Source organism: Halichoerus grypus, chromosome 5, assembly GCF_964656455.1.
Source record: "Halichoerus grypus chromosome 5, mHalGry1.hap1.1, whole genome shotgun sequence".
Lineage (NCBI taxonomy): Eukaryota > Metazoa > Chordata > Mammalia > Carnivora > Phocidae > Halichoerus > Halichoerus grypus.
The window spans coordinates 57,825,574-57,849,980 of NC_135716.1; the positions used below are offsets into that span (position 1 = coordinate 57,825,574).

The 24,407-nt window shown below is 40.6% G+C and overlaps 1 protein-coding gene across 4 annotated transcripts in view; it reads left to right on the forward strand.

Moving 5' to 3' along the window:
- JPH1 (junctophilin 1) overlaps positions 1–24,407 on the forward strand; it is an 82,283-nt gene that overhangs the window by 26,436 nt on the left and 31,440 nt on the right. The window lies entirely within an intron of this gene.

A 24,407-nucleotide genomic window follows, 5' to 3' on the forward strand; every position in this document is an offset into this window, starting at 1 on the left:
CTAAGGTGCTCATAGAGAAATTTGGGGTGAACTTGTTCTCCCGATGCCTCCTTGAGCATATCTGAGGGTATAAAATCTCTGAGGCCCTATCCAAGGCTTTTATGAAGTTCAAGTAATATGTATGTTCAGTTACTGGGTTAGTGGAAGTTCAATGGCATTCACAGGAAGATAGCTGTAGAGATTCTCCCCCAAATTCTAGAATAGCATAAATGATTTTTTCCTAATACATCACATGCACACGTGAAGACAAGTCCCAGCCTGCAGTATACAGAGCCACACCTCTGTTTGAAGTGCCTGCAGGCTGCTCCAGGGTGTGTGCAAACTGTGGATATAAAGACAGATTTTTGTGATGCAGGTTTCCTTTTTGAGACTCAGACCAGCCTGATTCATTCACCATTGTGTGCTGTGTGCTATGAAAATTTAAACAGCTTTGAGCTGAACACCTGTGTCTTTGTCCTGGGTCTTGCCTTGCAAAACAGGATTTGATTGGACTTCTCCTTTCAACACAGTTACCCACCTACATGCCTGCATTTCTGCATTCCTACCTCATAGTGCTTCAATCAACTTTTCAGAAGAAATGGCCAGACTTGAAAGTATGAGAAAATAACCTGAAAGTTAGATACAAAATCCTCCTCGTGCTATGTTTATGTCTGATTAAAAACGAAGCAGTGTGAAATGTCTACCGGAAGATGATTAAAACATCTTCATTATGTCCTTTCCGAGGCGTGTCCGTTTAGGCTTTAGGGAAATAACTGAAATCAGCCTTTTCCCCCCATTTATAGTTGGGTAAATTTGCAATCTGCAAAATGACACCAGAAGAATAGAGTAAAAATTAGGGATGTAGAAGTCAGTACCTACAGACCCATATGCCGTAGGCCATCGTGACAAATTATGGAAGACCCAGACCACTGTCCTTTCCTACACTGAGTACTTGCTGATGCTTCCAGGGGTAAACACTGCTAGGAGTTCAGAAGTGAGTCTAAGATCATCCTGGCTCTCCAGCAGGGTGTCCTCTAGTAGTACATTGTAACAAATCACCATGACGTAAGGTGACAAGCAAGTGCCATGCTAGAGTCAGTTGTGTTTTTCTGAATCTTTTTGGTCTTGCATGAAATTTAGAAGAACAAAGGGATTTTTTTTTTCCATGTGGGAGCATCAGGAAAGGCCTCAGGGGGAAGGGGTTAGAGTTGGATCTTGGACCTTGGAAAGGATTTCTGCAAATAGAAACGGGAGAGAGCATGTTCTAAGCAAAGAGCACGAGAGAAGAGCACAAAAGCAGGTGTAGGGCAACAGGGGCACAACAGGGAACATCCTGCAAGGGACCCAGTTCCTGGTGTGCTCCCGAAGCCTTGTGATTATTGTGCCTTTTTCAGTTAAATACCTTTGGGGTTATCTCCTTTTTCAAAAAAAATCAAAGCTTTAATTACCCTTATAAATCTGTTAGGCCATGTTGTTCTTGCGGGAGCTGATTTGTGTTCTCTCTCTCTGAAGAGGGCCATGTTGTAGCTGGTGGTGTAATTGTGGTAGATACCCTCATTGCCATAAATGCAGGTATGTTAACCACGATAATCATTTATTTCCTTTTAACCCTGTAAAGAAATCGAAATCGGATCTAACTGAACTCTGGCTCCATTCTCTCAGATGAGGTTTCTATAGAAAATGTTATTTTCCCCTTTTTGACGGTTGCTTGGCTTAATGGATCCGGTGGTTTTAGTGCAGGTGTATTTCCTGGGACTGGTTGGTTGGTATCTTTCAGAGTTTACATAGCAACCTCCTTTCCAGCAGTCCAGCCACTCCCTTCACGTATGGGCGAGGCCATGTTTGCCAAACAGCAGACTCTTAAGTAAAATCCTCCCTCCCTGGACAAAAGAAATGCGTCGTTTGAAAGTCACTTTTAAGGCTAAGTAGCTCTACACAGCGAAAATATTTACCAGCTTTTAACAGAAACATGTGAACAAAAGATTATTCAAATAACCTAAGCCTGTCATTACAACTATGTAAGTCTATAGTTTCGTGGCCTCTATTTATTTAGTGTTGACTAAGGATGGTAACCACTTTGATCTCTTCCGAGAAACCGTCCATGGGCTCTACTTTCTTTTGTCTGCCTCCTAAAGCATTTCCTTGAATGCTCATGTGCTCCTTAACTCTCTTTCCTTCTGCCTCTTGCTCGTTCTTGTCTTCTACCCACATCTGCCCTTCTCCCTGCCAACTTTTCCCACTTCTAGACTTAACCATCCACTATCCTTCTGGATATCCCGCTCTGCCTGGCACATTTTGACCCTGAAGTCATTTGTAGACCCAGCTCATTTAATGGATGTTAATTGAGAGCCTCCTCTCCCCTGACATGATGCAGGTCCAAGAAATGGGTATTCAAAGGCAGCACTTGCCCTTTGGGTGCTCATAATGTCATGAGGTGAGACAGGCAAGTAAACAGCCCATTACAGGGCAGAAGTGCTGGTGCAGCTGAAATTCTGCTGGAGAGGGCAGCGGGAGGCTTAGCGACTCACAGGCGGACGGAGGAGGATGGGAAGATGAAACCTGGCCCAGCCACAGCCCCTTCTGGGGCTGCCTTCTCCAGCCCCCTCCATCTTCCTGTCTGCTCCGTGGCATTCCGTACAGACCCATGTTTCAGTACTTTTTAGGCTATAGGTCTGGCTTATTTTGTCCAGCCAGTTCCTATGAGTAATTGTACACCTCGAAGTGGACAGCAGGTAGGACACATCCCGTAAACTGCGACTTCCCCAGGCTTGGTCTTTTCATCTGTAAAGTGAGAACAGAGACTTAGAATTCTTGCCAAGGTTTTTCTGGCTTAAAAATAATAATAATAGGGGCACCTGGGTGGCTCAGTCGTTAAGCGTCTGCCTTCAGCTCAGGTCATGATCCCAGGGTCCTGGAATCGAGCCCCACATCGGGCTCCTTGCTCAGCGGGGAGCCTGCTTCTCCTTCTCCCACTCCCCCTGCTTGTGTTCCCTCTCTCGCTGTCTCTCTCTCTCTCTGTCAAATAAATAAATAAAATCTTAAAAAATATATATATAATAATAATAAAACCTTAGGATTATCAGCTAAAACAAGTACATATTTATATGGAAAACCATTTCGATGTTTTGCCTTTATTTTGTGATGACGCAGACATGACTTAGAAGTGGATTTCTTTAGTAGAATTAATTTCTAAGAATAAAAAGAAAAAATGTAGGGTTTTTTTCATAGTTGTGAATACGAAAGTTTGTTACCAATGCCAAAACAGTGGCCTTGAAGGAAATGTATAGTCAGAGGGAAATTTTACTTCATTGGATGTACTTTGACTCTTTAAAAAAGTCTCTGCTTTCTGTCTTAAAAAAGAGAAACTGAACTAATTGTTAAATTGAATATGTATACCTTTTCAAAAATCATTTTGAAGTGATTCCAAAGGTTCTAAGAAATATAAGGATTTGGGTTGTTTCTAAATTTAGTAGCCCATGATTTTTAAAGATTTTGAGTCTCAGTTTGGATCCTCAGGACTCATCTCAATTAGTGGAGAACTTCTTTAACAGCACAGGGAACAGATGCAATTTTTAATTCACAGTAACTCTTACTAGACCACTTCTTACGTGTGCAAGAGCACCAAAATGTAGCTGGGTTTTCTCCCCCATCAGTGCACATAGCAGCACTTGGAAATCTGGAAATTCAGAATCACTTCCTGTCAGGCCAGGCTCTACTGTGAGTTGTCATTACAGGTGGTATTTGAGTCTTCAGAAGCCTGCCTTGATTATTTTTTTTATTTCATTTTCATTATAAAGCCTTCCTGGGACATGATTTTTGTTTTATAAGCTTAATTCGGTTTAGCTAGTAGTTATCATTTATTATTTGGGCAGGCCCTGGAAGGCTCATTAGGAAGACCAAATACACACGCAGTATAATGAGCCATCAATGTAAGAAAAACTGCCAAGCAGAATGTTCAAAGCCAGATTATTTTATCACCCCTTTCATGAATTTCCAGTGTAATAGTAAAGATAGGATAAGTAAGGGAGCATGTAGCTAGCCAATACCATGAGTTTTATAGAGGGACAGATAGACCTGAAGTAACCGCAGGTGGGCTAGGCAGACAAAAGCTTCGTTTAAGAAATGAATTGTAAATGGCATTTGGAAGGCAGGGGTGGCAGCATTGTAAAGACCTGGGCACACTTACAGTGAGAGCCCAGAACAGCCCAAGTTCATGGCGACTAAAGAGGACTAGTCAAGGGGATCCACTGGAAATGGGTGTAAACATTGCCTACTGAAGACTTGTTAACAGAGTGTATTTTAAACAGATCATGCTATTGACATACGCTTGTATAAGTGGTGATTTTTTAAATTTTAATATTCTTTTTTTTTTTTGGATAAATGATACATGTTCATGGTTCAAAATTTTAAAGTTACAAAATGGAAGACCGAGTGATAAATCTCCCTCCCATTCCTGACTCCAGCTAATCAGTTCCTTTTCCTAAAGACAACCGATGTTATTAGTATCTTAATAAAATTTTTCTGATAATTATATACATACAAATATACATTTTATCCCCTTTAACACAAATGGTTGCATACCACAAGTCCATAATTGCTTTCAAGATGTGTTGGGTCCAGATATGTTTTAGAATTCAGAATTTACTGGATTTTAGAAAAGCAAAATGGCACTTATGGCATAAATTACATAATACCTACAGGGGGTCTGAACAGCACGGAGTAATCAAACATATTAATTCTCCAGGGAAACTGAATACTCACACCAAATGGGATAAATAAGAACCATAAATAGCCTCATGTCAGTTGCACTCAGGTGTTACTGTCAAATAAGTTTTGGCATTAAACTTGAAAATTTAGGTTTTTAAAGCTTTTTAGATGTTGGAATTACAGATAAAGGATTGTAGCCTAGAATACATACTGTTCTGTACCCTGTTGTTGTTTTTTTAATTAGTAATATGTATTAGAAGTCATTCCATATCAGTACATAAAGAGCTTCCTCATTCTATAAGCAATTAGAACTGATTCACATACTAGACTTCTTGTAGAATATAATTTAAATACATACAGTGCTTTGTGTACATATACGTTTATGTGTGTATAGACTCATATGTATTGGTGCAGTTAAGAGCAGAATCAGGTCTAGATCAAATTATTTTCTCTAGGGCTCTTTACAATAATGCCTTTTTAAAAAAAATAATAGAAATAGTAATAATACTGGTTTATGAAAAAAAAAAAACACACAATTGAGCCAAACCAACAGAGCCATAATATACAACATTATAATTTGTTCAGTGTTGGGTTTAAAAAAAAAAAAAAGCCTGAGGAACTAAAATTTACTTTTCAGTATTCCGTATGAGAAATCTTTGCCAAGTAAACATATGCAGGTTTATTTGTAATATCATTATCATTATTCTTTGTAGAATAGTTGCTACCAGGAAAGGCAAGAGGCTGTTTGAATAACGGAGACACTCTTTTTAATTGGTGTGTCAGCACCAATGACTGAAAGGAGAAAGACTGGTAATAGCATGAGCTGTTGTCATCATGCACCGGTGTTTGGGCAGAGAAGTCTGACTAAATAAGGCAATGCCCAAGTGAGCCTTATCAGCGTTTGACCACAATCACGGGCAAGCAGCTGATGAACGGTGCCTATCCGCCCGCTGCAATTCCTTAAGGTCTTGGCAGATGGGCATTTATCACCTACCTCAAAAGTTCCTACCTGCAGCGCTCGGAGTTGTTGCCACCTGCATTTTATTTTCTATAAAGCTGAATGTGAAACTTAAAGTCTCTAGAGAGGATGAAAGAGAGAGCTCAGTTTACTGTTCCAAAAATGTGTTATGCATGTAAGCATACTTATTTTTAGTAATGTGTCAGTGGAGAGTTTGTTTAGGAGTTCATTCACCACTCCTGGCTCCCGACAGCTTTTTCCCCAGCCACCGCAGCGCCTCCCCAGCCGGCCTCTCCGGGGCTGGGGTCCCAAGGAGGGGGATTTGCAGCCACTGCTACCCCTTGGACTCCTTGGGTGCCCGCTGCAGGGGAGGGAAAGGAAGGAGAGGAGGAGAAGAAGGGGGGAAATGAACTTTTAAACCCATCTAGTCATTAGTTTGCCTTTTTGCTTTTCATTTCTCTGGTCTCCATTCTGCATTGTTTATACTCTGTCATTCTGTGTACTTATAAAAAGAAAATTTTTCTTTTTATAATGGAGCCTTTTTTGTAGGAATCAATCCAAAGGTACAATTCGAATGCCAACAAGTATGATTTTCTGTTAATATTAGTATTCCAGCCTACCACCTGGGCTTCTAATCCAGGCTTGGTTGTGCAGTGCCTGGGGCTTGCGGGGTGACTGTGTCCGCATGGATGCGTGAAAGAGCTTCCCGAAGCTGGGGAGGGTGTGCTGTACCACTCTAAAACAGAGCTAAGAGATAAAAGTCAATGTGGAGACAAAGCTCTGACCCGGATTCATAACTGGTGTCCATCTTCTGCCCACCTGCTCCTCTGTCTTCCCTCCCTCCCCAGCTTCTTCCCCTCCCCCCTTCCTTCCCTCTCTCCCACCCTCCTTCCTTTTGTTTTCTTAACCCTTTAGTGTAGGAGGTTAAAGTAATCACATTCCCCAGGTCCTGGCTTTCTGTCAGCAACCATTAATGGAAGGGCCCTCTCTTCTTTTCCCTCTTTCCCCTTTATCGGTTTCCCCAGGCCCATTCCCTTCTCCTCCATAACTGCCCAGTAATAAATGTTGATTATATGCCATTGATTCTGTATAAATAGAAAAGTATAGTGTTGTTTCTAGATACTTTTAGTTTATATGAATGGCACTGTGTCACACCGCTCATTTTCTTTTATTTGTAATCATTTAACATATTAATAACATTTTACATTTTTATATAATGTTAAAGTTTTGTTTTTTGGGTTTTTTTTTTTTTTTTTGCACCACTCAAGACTATTTTAAGATGTACACCTGGCCTCCATGCAGCCGTAAGTACACCTGGGCCATTGGCTCGGACAGCTGCATGGTATCTTAAAGTATGCATGCATCCAATTTTACTTAGCATTCCCCTAAGTGATGGATCCTAGTTTGCCTCTAACACCCAACTATCACAAACAGCACTATAATAAACGTTACGTTCAACTCTCTTTTAAAAGCCAAGATGCAGTTCATTAAAGTGCCTGTAGGAAAATCCTGGGGTACCTATTTAAATTCAAATGTATACATTCTATAGTTCTTTAATTTAAAAGTTTTTCTGTAGTTTGGAATAATGTTGGTACCCACCACAGAATGAGTATTCTTGGCATCTCTGTCCTGATGGCACAAAAAAAGATAAAACTTTCTGATAGAGTATGGAATGCATTCTGTGGTTGGGCAGATAGCCTCTGGGTCCTCTGTTTTAGAATAAAATATTCGCACATCTTCCCTAATAATAGTTTGAGTCTTTGTTAGGCAGAGCTTGGAGGAACATTCTAGACTAGTATGGGGGACTGATCTTATTCACACTCTGTAATTTAAGGTCATGAAGTGTGGGAAGAATAGATACTTTGCAGTCAGGGAATGTCTTAACTCTACCTTGGGCAAGTTATTTAATCTCTCTTAGCCCTTGTTTCTTCATCAATAAAATTAGGATTATAGAGCCCTCCCCATAGGAACATCAAAAGGATTAAATAAGCTCATATATGAGATGGATCTTGTGTAACGCCTGACACATAGCCTCTTATAAGGGGTAACTGGAACATTAGAAAAGTCTCCTCATCTCAGATTGGAGTAGACAGCTTCTCAAACATATTTCCAAGAGCCAGCTTGGTCATTTTTCTGTAGCCTCTCCCCATCTTCTATCCATTGTAATGTCAAAGATGGCTGACAGTTGGCAGTCCTGGGAAGGGAGAGGCCACGGGTGGGCGGCACCAGTGGTTATAAGAAAAGGACAGGGTGTGGGAGGGGGAAATCCAACTGTGTTTAAGAAGATTTAGGCCATGACCTAATATCATCAAAGTATGAATGTGAGGAGGTAATTGTGGGCTGAGTGAGGTCAGGGTTGGGTAGCTCCCACAAAGCACAGTGGACAGATGAGAACGGATCTGGCACATCATGGGGAGCCTGGCCTGGTACTTGGATTCCGGCGATCAGAAGAACATGGAGCATCCTTTACAAACTCTCATGAAAAGAGTGTATGCTTATCAAGCTTCAGTTAGAAACTTGTCCATAGATACTTGCTGCCAAAGAAGAGTGGCTTTATTTCAGTGTGTTAGATACGAATACTGGGTCTGTTTGCCTGAAATAATTGGATAAACACATCTGTCCACTTAGTATTTTCAGCTCTCTTAACCAGTTTGGCTCACCGAGGGATCAGTAGGGTTTTTGCTCCTACTATATTAAGGCAAGCCTTAAATGCCCAAGTGACCACTGGTAACATTCTGATCTGGGGAGGACAATGGTGGGCAGAGTTGGTTTAGCAGTGAATTTCCAGCTGATTATTAGTTTTATGTGTAGCTCACAGGATTGATAAGAACCTTTATCTGAATGATCAACTTAGTGAAAGTTCATTTTATTGGGATTATATTTGACTTAAATACAAAAACCAGTATAATAAGCAAAATTACAAGTTGGCAGATTTCCCCCCATAACATTTTAATTATTTCCAGCTGATAGCATAATGTGGAAGAAAGAGCATGGACTTTTTCATTAAACTTACCTGGGTTCAGTCCTGGTTCTGCTATGTACTTTGGATAAAACACTACGTACCAGAGCTTGATTCCTTATACATAATAGAATAATAACCTTAAAGGACTGTTGTAAGAGTCCAGCACAATAATTTCGTTTGTAAAGTGTTTAGCAAAGTTCCTGGAATATATATGTGCAGTAATTGCAGGGTAGTATATATTTATATATTATCAGTGTGTGTGTTTGTACCCACACATTATGGTAGTTCTATAAATAGGAAAATGTTCATTTTTACATTTCTCTCAGAGACTTAAGATCATTTTTCAGTGTCAAACTTAACTCTAGGATATTTACTGTGTGGTTACACTCTGCTGCGTAGAACCCACAGTAGTCAGTGCATTGCCGTCTGTCTTCCCCACCTTGCTTTCCCTGTCACCTTCCTTCCTTTTGTGTGGGCTGTTCCTTCCCTGCCTCTCCTCTGTCCCATACACTTCAACACTAATAAGAAAGGTGAGTCGCGCCTGGGTGGCTCAGTCAGTTAAAGGTCCAGCTCTTGGTTTTGGCTCAGGTCATGATCTCAGGGTCCTGGGATTGAGCCCCAAGTCTGGGTGCGGGGGAGATCGCTCCCTCTGCCCCTCCCCCCACTCATGTACTCATGCCCCTCCCCCCACTCATGTACTACTCTCTCTCAAATAAATAATGTTTTTTTTAAAGGTGAATACAGTAGTAGTAGAATTAATTGAAAAAATAAGTGAGAAACATCTGTCTGCTGAAAAGTAGCCCAGTTCTTGGCAGTCACACTTAAAACAGCCATCTCTGCACAGGGTACATCCTCACACAGTCCCCTGAGGATGGCAAGTCCCCTGACTTTCACCACCACATGGCTGGTGAGATGATACCTTTTGCCCAACTAGTTAGGAATATGACTGCTTTGCATTCTGCACGTCTGTTCTAGAGCCTCCTACCATGCCATCACCACAGGCACTGGCCTAGGGAGGCTGGGGTCACATAGTACACACCTCGCCAGTGCGTGCGCGCGCGCGCATGTGTGTGCGCAAGCATGCCCGCGCACCATGTAACCATCTCCCCTCTAGGCCTGAGCTTCCTGGTCCACATAAATGAGTTGGAACTAAATGATTTCTGAGGTCTTTCTCCGTTTCCAGATTTTGTAAAATATGTTGATGTAATGATTAATAACTCCAGCTTTAATTAGCAGATTACAGGATATTTAAAGACTGTGGCCAGCATTAGAGATCCACTTATAAAAATAATCTGCCATGAATCCTTGAGGACATTTGGGCTTTGCTCATATGTATAAACACCTACTGCTAGATTTTTTTATCTATTTGTTATAAAATACATACAGCTTGAGTTCTTACTTTCTGCAGATGATTTGATTGCTGCGTACAGGCCATTATTTAGAGTTCTTAATCATTCAAATTGTAGGAAAGTTTTAGTTAGAAGGTACAGTTGCCTCTCCTACTTGAATCTGATGCCCCTAACTTTATTTACCAAAGCAAAATAATTCCTCAGATTTAGTAGGAGGACTATTATCACTTTAAAAAAAATAAGCAAATAAAAGGAGGTCTAGGTTTTACTTGTATGTAATCAGCAGATTTCTAGAAATAAGTGTAATTGCCACAGTTACTGACTATTCATGTTGAAGAGAACTTTAGAATGCCTTACTTTTCCCGAGTAGTTGCACACCTCAGAGATTCTCAGGTTTTATGGGGGCACCACGGACAGGAGGCAGGGGAAAGCCGAGGAGGTGGAGATAGGCACCTGTAAGGTGTAACATCAGCACTTTTATCCTGTTTTGTATAGGGTAGGGGAAAGTAGGTTAAGTTTAGTTATAAGGGCGAATTAAAGGGGCTCAGCCAGTTAGGTGTCTGCCTTCGGATCAGGTCATGATCCTCGGGTCCTGGGATCCAGCCTTGCAGTGGGCTCCCTGCTCAGTGGAGAGTCTGCTTGTCCCTCTCCTTCTGCCCTTCCTACCCCCCACTCGTGTTCACTCTCTCCTCAAATAAATATATAGAATCTTAAAAAAAAAAAAAAAAGATTGAATTAGAATTGTTCTCATTCTGACTCCTTAATTTTATAGATGAGGACACTAATATATCAGAGGGAGGTGAGAGACCTCTGGTCATAAATAATAAGGAATCAGCAATAGAAGCCAAATCTCTTAAACCCCATGAAAAGCTTCTCCTCTACGAGTGCTCAGACCCCTGAAGAAGCAACAGACCCAGCTGCAGCCAGGATCAGGAACGCAAAGTGATGAAGCCCATCAGCCATGCCTTCAGGACTGAATGCATGCGGCTGCATCTGAGGAAGTGAAAACCACTAGGGCCTTCAGTATTGTCTTCTACTTGCCTTCCCAATTTACCCTCTGGTTTACTTTCAAAACTTAAGCCTCATGTCAGGTAAAAATTTTTGTTGATGAAATTTTAGATCAGCTCTCAAAGAAATTGGATCCGTATTAGAAAAGTTGAACAAGGTAGATCTAAGATCCAGAGTATAGACCATACCAGCTCTTCCTTGCTCAAGGAAAAGTAGACCTTTGTGACCTTAGGCAAGGAACCGCATTGGACCGGCCACATACCAGGTCACAAATAGAGACTTTGTGTCTCCATATCCACACACCGGGGTTTCCAGAATAGAAAGAGTGGCCCTGTGGGTTGTGGTAGCTTCTAACCAGTAACAACACTATGGGTGTATCTGTGTATGTCTTCAGATTTGCAGATCTCGTGATATCCCCACAACAAACATGTTGACAACCAATGTGTCTCCAAGACTTTTAAGTAATCTGTTCATGGTTGCACAGCTTGCAAATGGTGGGACCAGGACGCACATACAGGTCCTCTGACTAGAGCCCTTGTCACCTCTCTGCTGCCCCTGCTTCACTTGGGTTGTCACACTCACTGTCCTTTCTCATGAAGGTTAAGGATTACATGAGTTTGGCACAGTCTGATGCCTAATGCTATCTGGTCACTGTTTTCTAGTTGCATGTGACAAAGGTACAGAAATAGTATATATATTGCTTTCCTTTATATAGGAAAGGAGGAAATAGGAACTTATATTCCGGTCTTCTTGTATATACTTAAAGAAACTCTGCAAAAGTCTTTAAAAAACAGCAACACTGGTTAGCTGCGGCTGGGTTAATAACGGTATAAATAAGGGACAAAGTAAGAGGGAGACTTTTCCCATTATTTTTTTATATTTTATCGAACCATTTTGAATATATTACTTATTTAGCAACTTAATGTATTTTTAAATTATTCAATTAATTAAATGGATAAATATTATCTATAATGATGTTGAGTGTTCTACACCCAGCTTTATCCACATTATCTGTTCTTAGGGCCTTATGTGTATCACCTGTGATCCTCATAATAACTCTGCAAGGTAGGTCCTACGACTATTCTCAATTTACAGAAGAGGAAACAGCATCATAGCAAGAGTAGGTAACTTGCTCTGGGTTACAGGCTAGTGAATGGTGAGAGCTATTTTGCATCCAGGCAGCCTGACTCTAGAACTCATGTTCGTAACCACTATAGGCAAAGATTAGACAGAGAGCAAGAAACTCAATTTTGAGTGTGTTCCAATATGATGTAATAGATATTTTTAGTTTGGCACTTTTGAAGTCTGTGGATCCTAAATAATGTGTCCACATCTATAGAGCAAGTCCAGGGAGACCGTGAAATTTCCATTATGTTAATCTAATCCAAGGATTACATTTATGCTGTGGTTGTAACAACATGCTGTGGATTGAGGCATTGGGTTTTCAATGCCAAATATTACAAGTGCTGAGACACCCAAGGACATGCTAAGGGCAATAGGTAGAGAAGGAGCAGTCAGAGCCTCCAGATGGCAAGAGACAGCAGGGACCAGGATGGATGGCAAGGTGGCCTCAGGGTGACCAAGCAGGCAGAAGGCTTCCGATGCCTCTACCACGGGGGGTGAAATGCCCACGATAGGGGGTCTGGTGTGTGTCACCAGCTGAAACCCCAATGAAAGACAGTGGAACCTCAACATCTTATAAAGGTCTGAGGGAGGTGTTGCAACCTGGTTTAAAAACAAAAAATGCCATATCTTGGAGTAAAATCATTTGAAAATCTGGTGCAGCTAATAATCACTTGTTACTTGATAGCACTGATTATACTCTTATTTAAACTAAAAATTGTCCCTAAAATTTTATTCTATATAAGAACCAACTCCTGCAAAAAGAAGAAATATATGTGCTAATTTAGAGCATATCTGGAAGAAAATATTTATCTTTTAGTAAATTTGGGTGGTGAGGAAAAACAAGTAAGAAAAGATTACCATGGGGAAGTCTACGGCTTGACTAGGATTTGGGGATGGGGGGATGCATGCACAATTTTTATCTTCCATTCGGATTTGCTCCCACCACCCACTAGCTCATAACCCAGGGTGGATAAAGTTCTTGGAACAGATGATGCAAGTTAAACCTGGCATATAAAAAGCACTCGGGAAATGCTAACGGCAGTTATCATCATCCCCATCATCATCAACACTTGCTTGATTAACCTACTACAAGAAATACATCCCAGGCATTTATATTTCTCCAACGGTGATATTTTGTAGAGTACAAGTCACTGAACTGACTAGAAAGAATCTGCCCCTGTCCTTTGTGTCTCGCGCGGTCAGTGCTGCATGATGACCAGAGGCAGGGCTGACCTCCAGGCCACAGAGACCACAGACGACAGCTCACTGCCCTGCTCACCACTTCACAGCTCAGTGTGGCCGTGTTGTTCAGGTCGCGTGAGGCACGGGTCCATGGCTGCTGTAAACCTCTGGGTCCTGTCCCATCCATTCAACCCTGTCCACAGGCCCCCGAGCCCAGAAATGTGGCTGTGCCTCTTAGTTTTCAGCTCCTACCACCTATCGCTTTATGGTTTGATTTGTCTGTCTAATGTCCGTTTCTCTCCCAGGCTCTTCAAAAAATATGATAGAATTTCTCTTCTCCTTTACCCTGTCCTTCCTAGAAATAATGACACATAAGCCCTTTGTTTATTTTAATCTTGGGATATGTGTGATCTGTGTATGTGTGTGTTTTAGTTGATAATACCAGAAGCACACAATATAATAAAAGTTGAACTAGTAATTAAGACATTATTTAAAAAATGTCTTTTTTTTAAAAAGTGCTAATAATCATTTAAGTTGGCTTTTTTTTTTTTTTAAAGCCCGAATTGGTCTCTTCCCTGCCTTGATTCTGACCTAAGATGACGACTCTCATACATAAAGACCTTTCTGTCCCAGCGTTCTCAGAAGAGCCCGCTTCCTATCCTTGTTATAGGAGGAAAATCCTGGGGATGGTACCGCAGTTATATTAAGGGATTTAAAGTTCCTTTAGGGACATTATGTTTCCATTATCTGTTGTGCTGTTAGCCCCAATTATACTCCCATTGGCAGCATTTCCGTGGCAGGTTCCTGATCCAGACTTGTAATTACATGATTTATCCTAGTTATGCATGGTTGTGGCAGAAGAGTCGCTCACATTTTTTGTCATGCTGCCTTTAAGAATGAGCTTGGACAGCATTTTAGGAAAAGAAAAGATAGACTGGGAAAACCTTAAGTAATTTTCATTCCTAAAAGACTACCAAGGAGCCTGGCAATGCATTTGGGAAAGAAGATGGCATTTTTATTTACTGAAATTTGGAATTAGCTCTCCAAAAGCTTAGAGAACTAAAGGGTAATTTATTTCGGGTTGTGTTTTCATGATATTCAGAACATAATGATATTCAGTAACACTTGTGTGCTTTCTAGTAAAAAACAGGCATCTCTGTATTGATCCATTTTCTTCATCTCTGTTTTGCTACTGTGTAGATAAATGTGAAAGCCGGTAGCCCTGACTACATGTAACCAAATAGTCTACTAATGGCCCTTCCTTTGTTAGGGACATTTAAAAGTGGTTTCATATTAATTGACAAGTCTGTGTGTGTGAGTGCTTTCTTAACATAGTATTTCTGAAATGGTTTTCCTGCTCATTCCAGAAAACAAAAGCCCGGTCTTACTTACTCCCTGCTTGAGTAGTAAAGTTTTTTCAGCAAAAAAATCAAGTAGAGTCTTAGCTGACAGCACGTCAGTAAACTGGTCATTTCTAAGAGCCCAAGCAGTCAGAGTAAATACCTCTCAAGTAAATAGGCAGAAATTTGGTTTTTATACTTCAGCTCTGTAGACTGGCTAGATGAATAGGATCATATAACTAGTCTGGATTTGAATTCCACTGCCAGCAAAATGAATAGGTCAGTACCAGCATTTGTACATTAAGGACTCAAGGCAAAAGTTCCCGGACTTGTAAAATATTTCCTTAAAAGTTAAGTGTCTTCTGGTTCTTCATCACAGATCCTGCCTTTAGGCTAGCTTTGAACTTCCGAAGCTTACAAGACCTCAGCGCAGTTCTCTAGAAAGGTGTTTTTTACATTGTATTTAACTTTTAATGAGTAGTGTGCACTTCCGACCTGTTTTTCTTCTCTGAAGGAACAGCATAACTCCAAGTAAAAACTTAACACCTCTGTGCTAGGTAGAAAGCATACAAACTGATGGCAGCGGAGGAGGGTGGGGGTCTGTTAGGAGGGGCAGGTTAGAACCAAGTGTTTCTTCGAATGTCCGCTTCTGAAAGCTCAGAGATGAGAAAGCTGGCTTTTTAAAAGGTGCATGTTATTTCTCTTAAGGGTCTCTCAATAGATGCATAATATGTTACGGAATTCATATCTGGAAGTTCGTCTTTGAGAAATTATTCTGCAAATGTGCCAGGAACACTCAGCCAAGAGCTGGAGGTGTCTTTATTTTTCCTTTCATCATCGTTCCTGTTTCTCAGTTTGCTCTTTAAGTTTTCGGTGGCGGCTGTATGGGTTCCTGCCACAGCTCATCCCTTCCCGGTAAATGGCCCCCCACCCCACCTCATGGGTGGGAAGCACCTGGGACGTGGAGAGGGGCGCTAAGCCGGCCTCTATAACACACAATCTCGCACAGCTTGACTCAAAGCCAAAGCACAATTGGATTATGTCAAAAAGGGAAAAGGTGCCACGTGCATTTGCCGTGTTTCTTCACAGAGCAGGCCAACTTAAATATAGCCTACGACCACAACTTGTCCAGAATTAAAATAGCCCAGAACAAGTGGCAAATGGCAGGCAGTGGGGCTCTTTGCCAAGAGATGGCTGACAGACGGGAAAAATGGGCTTTTGAGATGGATCGTACGGGCTCGGATAACAACAGCAAGTAGGACACCCCGGGATCCTACTTCATAACTTAAATTTCAGGTCAATGTAAATTCCCAGAGTGTAAAAAAGAAAACTCGTGAAAGCACTCAGAAGTTTGTAAGGCTGTCTCAAAAACTGATTAAAATGTGCCGTATTCTTAACTTTAAATTAAAATCTGGTTACTGAATTCCAGTTTCATGATTTCTCATCCAGAGTAAAGGACAATACCATTGCAATTAGGGTTTCCAGGCGTAGGAGCCTTTTTAACCCATGAATTGAATTCTATCATAACCAGGTAATAAAACCTTATTTTGACAAAGGAGCCTGGTGCTGTACATAATGAGATTATAATTTAAAAATATAAGCAGCCCTGACCTAACTAGTTGCCAGGGTAGTGTTAGTAGTCAGCGTAAGAGTTTTAGCTAGCATTTTGGTTAAATTATTTATTCCTAAAATGTTTTATTTGGTTCATTGTTTTTAGTTTTTCTTAATTCCAACTCCGTTGTGTTCCCTGGGATCAGTAAAACCAAAAAACGTTTTATTAGAGGACAGTAAATACAGTTAGATATTTGCCCCAAATGAGAACAAACAAAAAAACCCTTCAGACACTCATAATAACGGTTAGCATTTGTTGGTACAGAGATACATTTCAGTCAAATATAACATCCATGTATTAAAGTGTGTGTATATTACATATTTACATATATTTGTGTATTCTTCTAAAACGCACTGTCCAATTAAACCTACCAAGCAAACCTTTGGCACTACTTAGAAATTTTTAGTGATACAAGAGATCCATGGTCTTACAGCATTTAAATTGATAGTTGTTAGTTACAATTGATAGTTCTAAGATTGCAAAACAGATTAAAAAAATAATAATCCTAGGTCTTTCCATTATGTCTAGAATGAAAAAGATTTGCTTCAAAAATTAATTTCGGACTTCTAGAAGTAAGGTAGATAAGCTGTTTTCTGGAACTGTGCCAGCACCATGGAAAAGATATTTTAATGTAAATTGCATGTTATTCATTGCATTAAAATATGTCACTTGTGCTAATTTTTTATATAGTGTCTCAGAGCTCAGGCTATGACAGAAGCCTCTTTCTCAGACCCACATCAACCTTTTTCATGTCACTGTGCCATGCAAGACCACTTGTTTGAGGCGCTGTTGCTGTGACATCTCAGAAAAACATTGCAGAGAAATTTCATATTTACAATTGACTGTTGCCAGCAGTGATCATCTGCCAGGGAGAAATTTAAGGGAAAAGAAGCTTTAATTTCACCACCAGAATTGCAGAGGGGTCAGAGCAGGATGGTGAGGTATACAATATGAATATAGTAAGTAGGGAAAGAAAAGTGAGCATGATACTTAGAATTTAATCAGAACTGTATGCGCCTGGAGTAGCAAATAATTTAAAAGCATTTCTAGACATTTGTAATGATGAAGTATGTTGAGGTTTTATTTGGGGTCGAAAACGTTAAGAGTTGATCATGAAATGAGGCTTTGGATTGCAATGGAAAGATGTCAGGAGAGAGAAGCCAGGGGTGATTATCTTAGGGAGCCAAATCCAAAAGTGATCTGAAACCTGGAGACATGTCAATAGGAAGACGAGGAGCAGCGGGACATTCTGAACATTAGTGAGAGCTCCTAACGGTGTAAATTCTAGCTGCAAGCTGCTCACCAGCCTCAGACTTCCATGCTCTGTCCCCTCCTTGTCTTGGATGGAAAGAGCTTCTTACACTTCTTCTTACTCTGTGGAACACATGCCATTTTCCAGGGCATTCTAATTCCTCCCTGGAAGAAGCCCTGTCTACAGGGCAGTGGAGTCCACACGTACTCCTAAGAGAACGGAGGTCTGTTCAGGATGGGCATGTTTTGTGCATCATGATTGACCCTCATAGGCATCTCCTTCCTTTGATGTTCTTCATGTTTTCAGGGTAACTGATGGACCCAAAGGGACTGTATACTAAGCTATCAAAGGACTTTCTGTGTCCCCATTTCATTCCAGAACGTGAAGTATTATACTTCATTGTGTCCATTGCAGCATTATTTGGGTCCAAAATTATAAATATGTTTTACCAGTATCTAGCAGAATCCTACAGAGCCTCTCAGGGCTACAGGGTTCTCTGCCTTAGGTGCAAGATTTTTCACATTCCTACTTCAGATAGGGCAGAGTGGCCCTCAGGCAAGAACACGTCCTATTGTCCCCCAGTCTGTTGTCATTTCGGTAGATACTGTGATTATACTGAAAAGGAAGGAAGGACTATTTCCAGTGCTCCTGCCGTGGCTAAAACTTAGCCCAATCAGGAAATCTCACTTGGAAAGTATAGCCCAGTGCTTTGAGGTAAACCTGCAGATCAGAAAGCAGTAAAGCAGCAGGTAAAACTCTGGGCCTTTGTGCTAACCCTGGACAGCTCTCTGCCCGGGGCGGGGCCGGGGCGGGGGGTGGTTTCAGAGTTTGGCAGGTCACTCTGCCTGTCCCTCCAGAGTCCAATCTGACTTTCCCCCAGGTGTAAGGTAGCAATTAGTACATGTTGAATTGGGGGCCTCACAGGAAATCCTGACTTCCATGCAAATCACATCCTAAATTTTCCCCCATTCTTGGGTTGTGCGGTATTCCTTCTATGCCTGGAATTCTTCTTGAGATTCTTTGGACTTGATCTGAGTCTCGGATTGGTGAGCAGTAGTTCCATTTGGGTTAAGGCATCTGTCTCCTCAGGAATGGAGTTCCGGAAGGCAGCACGTGCATTCCCCATTGACTGCAGCAGGGGTCCATCCATCCTCCTGACAGGCATGGCATCCCAGGCCCCAGAGTCAATTAATTCCAAGAAGAAAAATAAAGGTTAAAAGTTCATCAAAATATGTCTAGAGTAGGCATAGGCAGACAACAGGCTGGTGGTCGAGAATATTCCAAGCATTATAAGCACCACAAGGATGTAGGATTGAAGCAGATCACTGAAAGTCTATCAGGGCCAGAAGGAAAAGATTCCTGTTATTTGAGCTAGAATATAACGTGATTTTTTTTACTTTATTTGAATCCTGCCTTGTGTTTCTACTACCATCTCTAATGAAGTATGCATTTTTATCTTGATATACATATATTCATTTTCAAAACTGCCTCTGCCCACCCCCCAAATTGTACTGTTACTTATATTGAAAGTCCAACACAGAAAACCAGTTACCCTGCTTTATATATCTGTTTCTGTCTCCATTTTTCTGTGTCCTTGGGTAAGCCATTATTTTATCTATCGAATACTGGAATGAAAAATTGCTGTTCTCAGTTTAACACAGCAAATGCTGAATACAGGTAAAGTTACAACAGAAATTTTTTGAGATTCTCATGAGGATGAAGAAGAAAACTTTTTAAGAATTCCGGAAGAACTGGATGATCTTCTGATACCTCCTTTTAAAGTCGGAGGCGTTAATTACTAATTTGGTGATTTGGGGAAAGGCAACTATGAGTTGGATGACTCTGTAGTATTTTTAACACCACCTAAAAATGTTCCTGCTAAAGAATACCCTTGAGGAAAACCAAATCTTTCCTATAGTCTATAGTGAGATGTTTTCTGAGCTGTGTTATTTTCACTTGAAAGTCAGCCAAAACGGATTTTAAAAATATATATTTAAAGAAGAAAGCTCAAAATTCACATTTTTCAACGGGAGACATAAATCTATTAAGTTTAAAGAATCAGATAGAGAAATAAGGAGGGCAACAGACTCAAAGAGAAAGCATGAATATAAAAATTATGGATATGAATGAAAATAGCAGAAAGAAAAGTTTATAACTAGAAGATGAAATAATTAAAAACAGAATGTTTGCTAAAGCAAAATAAAAAAGATAGTAATACAGAAACCTTTTTACAACATAGTCACCCACTTTGCCCTAAAGATTAGGAGAGTTGGTGGGTTCTGCCTGACCCCTTCCAGTTCTCAGAGGCCCTTCCAGTGAAGAGTTGTGTTTTCTCATCTGTCTAGTAAAGTAGAACTCTCAAGAGTCACTTCCTCAAAACCAGAAGGCTAACATAAATCAGAGCAAATCCTTTGTGCTTTTTATATCGTTGTCCCCAGTATCTATTGGAGCAAGAGGCTGAAGATTTAAAGTAAAAACAGTCAAGACTCTTAGTTGAACTTTCGAATGATTCCTTGTCATGAACCAAGCATGAAATAAATGGACTAACTGAATTACAAATCCTACAAGAAAACATGAAGTGACTAAAACCAGTTTGCTGAGAGTACAACTACAGTTGACCCTTGAACAACACAGTGGACTGTTGAACTTATACACAGATTTTTTTTTTTTTTACAAATACAGTAAATATATTTTATGGTTTTCTTATTCACATTTTCTTTTCTCTAGCTTACTTTATTGTAAGAATATAATGCACATAATATTATAAAAATATGTGTTAATTGACTATGTTATCAGCAAGGCTTCTGGTCAGCAGTGGGCAGTTAGTAGTTAAGTTTTGGGGGAGTCAAGTTATACGCAGATTTTTGACTGTGCAGGGAGCTGGCACCCCCCAACCCTGCATTGTTCAAGGGTCCACTGTTTATCCCTGCTATTTCAGCATTCCTCACAAAGCAGGCCTCTCATAAACTCTACAGCTTCAAAACATGCACATTTAACATGACAGAGCTCAAGATGCAGAATGGTTTTGCATGGCCAGTCCCAAGCCAGTTCTTGCTCATACGGTTCTGCACCAAATGTTCAACAGAGGAATAGATCCCTTATTGTTCACTTTCTACGCATATCTAAATAGAACAAAGTGAAATGGAAACTGGTAGATTTGGGATATTTAGGGAACCATTTTAGGTCATAGGAGATAGAAAATGGATATTTTATTACCTAAGAAAATGTTTTTCAACTATGCATTCAAGGAAGAGTTCTAAACCGTTTGTGATTTTTATGAGTGAATGATGTTTGCTTAATTTTTTTAATGTACAGATTTTATCTAATGGAATAGTTTGAGCACCAGGGTGTACATGTAATGGGCGGTGGCAGCAGTAAGTGGAGACTAGGTCCACCTGTGAGCCAGTCACTCTGTCAGTCTGTCACTCGGCCAAATACCACCGACTTCTGTCATGTGTTTTGACCATTAGATCATCTTCAGTTGCCCTAATTCTTAGTCATACTTCAATTTGTACCCATAATGGACCCCTGGTAAAGGATAAGGACCATAACAACACTGATAGAGAAATAGAAACAGCGCTGACATGCCAATTCTTGTCATTACCCAGGTCTTCGCTGTTCCAAGGGTTACCAAAGTTCTTACCAGGCACGTCCAGATGTTTCTGTTACCGCGCTAAATAGAAAATATACTCATGATTGTATCTAGTTTCGTTTCATGGAACATGCCTCCATTTTAAAATAATTTGCCCCACCTTTTGTTACCAAGAGCTTGTAATTTGATTTAAAGACAGACCCTTTAGTAGTACACCAGATTTAGTCAGAATAAGGCAGTTTCTACAAATTAGCTATAGGAAAGACAGATGCCTTATTTCAATCAGTTAAAAAAAGCACCTACAAGTATAATGATAGTCTGCATTGATAGGACTTAACAGTTACCAAATCGCCTTTACATTTTTCACTTGATCCTAACTTAACCCTTGCTGTTTCCTCTGGTCCAAAGTCCACCGTTGGCTGTGTGCCCTCTCTCTCTACCCAGGGTTCCATCCCCATCTTCCTCGTTCACGTCTCTACCCTGCATCAAGGCTGCCTTCTTCTGTCTGTTCTTCTCCCAGAAGAGAGAGCCCTGAGAGGAAGATGTAGCATCATGATGACCTGATGTCAGGTCCTCCTGGTCCTATTCAGCAACTCCAATAGTCCTTGTCCCCATTCTGATTCCAAATCTTCACCTTTGTAAAACCACCCCCTCATTCCTCCCACCAGCCCTAAATTTTAGCAGAAGACTAATAATGGCCATTTATTGACTATATACCCTCTCTAAGTTAGTACTAAGTACTTCACATCAATCAGTTTTGATCCAGAACAACTCTACAAGGTAATGTCCTCCCTATTTTATAGGTAAGGAAATTGAGGCTCAAGGAACACAGTCAGTATGTGATAAACTGGAGTTTGAACCCAGGCCTGTCTGGTCCCAAAGCCCGCAGCACTCTCGGTCTCTTTCAAGCTTTCAAAGGATCTTTCAAGTAACCTTAAAATATTGGAGGAGCCCATCACTGTTCTTAAGTTTTTTCCTTTTTCCTTTCTTTTGCCTCATCTAGGACCTGTCTCTAACAACTGTCACCTTCTCAAGGCTTCTTCATTTTCCCCTGTTGTCTGAGTATCTTTCTTCCCACCTCACAATAAGATCAGCTCTCATTTTCTTAAGAGTAAAACGTCTTTTCCCTTGGCCCAGCTAATCCTTCTGGTTACTGTCCACATTTCCTCCTTCCTTTCTGGGACAAAAGTCTCCAGCGTGTGGCCCACACCTGCTTCCTCTACTTCCTCTGCCCATTTCCTCACCAGCCCCCCTTGTCTGGCTTCTGCAGTGGGCTGCTTGTTAGTACTGCCCTCTCAAAGGTTCTTACCAAATCCAGCAGCCTCTCCTCTGCCCTCACCTTTCTCCAACACAGGGCAGGAGTGACCACTCATCCATTCCTCAGATTCCACCTGCGCTTGTTTCAGGGACTACCACATAAATCAGCCAGTCAGTGCCTCTACCCCAGAGAAGAGATACATTCCCATCTGGCCCCACTTAACTCCTAAGAGGAGCACAGGATTTATCCAAGAACAAGAACTTGGAACCCTTATTTCTTTCTCCAAGTCCCTAGGACAATTTTGTCTCCATCCTCAGCTCTTTGCTTTTTGTTTCTCACTTACCTGTTGGGTTCATCCATCTTTCATGAACTCATCTTCTGTGCATCGTGATGCCCACCTTCCTGTTTGTAACCTTGACCTTTACTTTGCATCACAGCCCTGTATTTCCAACTAGAAATGCCTGTGTCATGTAAAATCCTGCTCGTCTAAAACTGAACTTGTCATCACCTTCCAACTGTCTCCCCTTACCACCTGCACAGTTTCTATCTGTAGTAAGCTATTCATCTGGATACCAAGTTAGATTTCTTAGGGTTATCTTGTATGTTTCTCTTCTTACCCATCTATCCATTCTACAAGTATTCGTTGAAACGTCCTCTGTTCCAGGGGTTTTGTTAAGAGCTGGCAAAACAGATATGGAGGCTGCCCTCGTGTTTCAAAGTTCTGATAGTCCCTCCCGTAAAACGTTGTGGGTTAGTCCTTCCAGCTCTTACCCTCGTTAGATACATAGCATGCCCTGGCTTGGACTAGCACAGCAGCTTCTCATCTGAGAATCTAACCTTTGGTCTTTTCTCCTCACTTCCTCAGGACACATAGGATGCTCCATAAATACTTGTACATCAGGTGATATCAGGTACAAGGTATTTTTTTTAATTTTTAATTGTAAAATATACATAACACGAAATCGACCATCCTAACCATTTTTAAGTGTGCAGTTCAGTAGTGTTTAGTACATTCACTTTGTCATGCAACCAATTTTTTTATTTTTATTTTGCACAACTAAAACCTGTACCTGTTAAATGACAACTCCTCGTTCCCCTTGCTTTAGCCCTGGCAACCACCCTTCTACTTTCTGTCTCTATGAACTTGACTTCTCAAGGGACCTCATATGAATGAAATCATTGGGTGTTTGTCCTTTTGTGACTGGCCCTCTTCACTTAACACAATGCCCTCAAGTTCCACCCATGTTTCATAGCATGTGTCAGAATTTCCTTTTTTTTTTAAGGTTGAATAATATTCTGTGTGTATGCCACATTTTTGCTTATCCATTCATTCATTCATTGAGGGACACCTGGATTTCTACCATTTGGCCATTGTGAATAATGCTGCCATGAATATGAGTGTACAGATATGTATTTGAGACCCTGCTTTCATTTCTTCTGGCTGTATACCCACAAGTGGAATTGGTGGATCATATGGTAATTCTATTTTTAATTTTTTGAGGAACTTCCGTACTGTTTTCCGTAGCAGCTGCGCCATTTTACACTCCCTTCATCCAGGCACAAGGTTTCAAATTTCTTCACATCCTCACCAACACTTGTTGTTTCCTTTTTTTTTTTTTTTTTGATAGTAGCCATCCTAATGAGTGTGAGGTAGTATCTCATTGTGATTTTCATGTGCATTTCTGTTATGATTAGTGATGTTGAGCATCTTGTGTGCTTATTGGCTGTATGTAGATCTTCCTTGCAGAAATGTCTATTGAAGTCCTTTGCCCTTTTTTTTAATTGGGTTTGTTTGTTTATTTATTTATTTACTTATTTATTGGTCATTGAGTTGTACGAGTGCTTACATATTCTGGACACTGACCCATTATTAGATAAATGATCGGCAAATATATCTCCCATTCAGTGAGTTGCAGGTGATTATATTTTAAAGAAAAGTTTTAGTCTTATTTAGTGGTAATGTTTTTGAACTTTAGAATGACCCTCATTAAAAAGGACTTTTTCTAAAAATGATTTCAAGAGTACATGCCTTAAATGTTTTTTTTTACATCAGATTTTTTTCAATGCATAAATTACATGAGAA